The sequence below is a fragment of the Myripristis murdjan genome, chromosome 3 (genome assembly GCF_902150065.1).
Source record: "Myripristis murdjan chromosome 3, fMyrMur1.1, whole genome shotgun sequence".
In the NCBI taxonomy this organism is placed as follows: Eukaryota; Metazoa; Chordata; class Actinopteri; order Holocentriformes; family Holocentridae; genus Myripristis; species Myripristis murdjan.
This window is the reverse complement of record NC_043982.1, coordinates 22,425,863-22,427,556: the sequence shown is the minus strand read 5'-3', so window position 1 is coordinate 22,427,556 and position 1,694 is coordinate 22,425,863. Positions and strand designations below refer to the sequence as shown.

The 1,694-nt window shown below is 43.5% G+C and overlaps 1 pseudogene; it reads left to right on the top strand.

The window, feature by feature from the left end:
• The first annotated feature begins 401 nt into the window (after nucleotides 1-401).
• Nucleotides 402-1,694, top strand: part of LOC115378494 (UDP-glucuronosyltransferase 2B13 pseudogene) — a 1,493-nt pseudogene continuing 200 nt past the window's right edge.

The following is a 1,694-nucleotide window of genomic DNA, read 5'->3' as shown; positions in this document are numbered from 1 at the left end:
AACAAAGCTAAAGCCACAAGCTATCTTAAAACATAGCAATTTCCACTGAAAGTAGAAGGGATGTCCGCGATGTTTTTTGTTTACGCCGGGGAGAAACGGGGCAGTCACGTGACCGAAAGTATGCCCGCAGAAAAGACTAGGCAGATAAAACGTACCCATGTCACAATTTCAGAGCCGTTTTTGTGAAATGACTACGTTTTGCCTTGTGGACCAACGTAGCTATTACACAATTTGGAGTGAGACTGGGTTGCTATGAGGTGCTGACGTCTGTTTTTATCCATATTACAGCAAAAATGGCCCATACAGCTGAGGTTATACCCTCCTGTCTACTTGTAATACTTCTCATGGCTGTCTGGCCAGCCTGTTATGGAGGAAAGGTTCTTGTCTTTCCTATGGAGGGAAGCCACTGGGTGAACATGGACATCTTCATCCAGGCTCTTCACTCTCAGGGACACTCTGTCACCGTGATACGGACCTGTAAAAGCTGGTACATCAAGAAGGAATCTCCCTATTTTGACTCAATCACTATATCTGTCACTGGGGGCACTCATGAAGAGTTTGTCAAGCCACTCTTGAACAACTTTATTGACATAGAGAGAGGAAACATTTCTGTAAAAAAAATTCTAAATTTACAAGCAGAGTTGGTTTCTGCCACATATAAAATTAGCAAATTAACATGTGATTTTGCAAGGAATATGCTGAGTGATGAGGAATTTCTGAGTACCATAAAAAACAGACAGTATGATTTGGTGCTTACTGATCCAGCTACGGGTGCAGGAATTTTACTGGCTCACTATTTGAAAATACCTCTAGTTTATAATGTACGATGGGTTATAAGTATAGAGGGGCATTTAACCATTGCACCAACCCCTTTATCCTACATACCAATGACTGGCTCAGGACTCTCAGGCAAAATGACATTCATTCAAAGAGTAAAAAACATGATGTTCTACTTGTTACTACAGTTTCAAACCACTTATTTAGAGATGCTATACCAAGATGTTTGTGATGAGTACTTTGAACCTGGGGTCAATTTCCATGATCTAATACAGGGGGCTGATCTGTGGCTCATGAGAGTTGACTTTGTGTTTGAGTTCCCTCGCCCAACAATGCCTAATGTTATCTACATGGGAGGGTTCCAGTGTAAACCTGCAAAACCTCTTCCTCAACACCTGGAGGACTTTGTCCAGAGCTCTGGGGAGCATGGAGTCATCATCATGTCCCTAGGCACTCTTGTCAGTGAACTTCCTGGTGACATTACAAATGTCATAGCTGCAGCTTTTGCCAAATTACCTCAGAAAGTCATCTGGAGGCATAAAGGTGTCAGCCCAGAAACTCTGGGCAATAATACTTTACTAGTTGACTGGATGCCGCAGAATGATCTTTTAGGACATCCCAAAATAAAACTGTTTGTGGCTCACGGAGGAACCAATGGAGTTCAAGAGGCCATTTATCACGCAGTGCCAATTGTGGGCCTACCTCTGTTTTTTGATCAATATGACAACCTTGTACGTCTGACAGAGAGAGGAGCAGCTAAGATGTTAACCTTAGCCACAGTGGACAAAGACAACAACTTCCTTAAGGCCTTACAGGAGGTCCTCCATGAGCCGTCCTACAGGATGAACATGCAGAGGCTCTCTAGGCTGCACAGAGACCAGCCAATCAAGCCACTGGACCTCGCCCTATTCTGGATA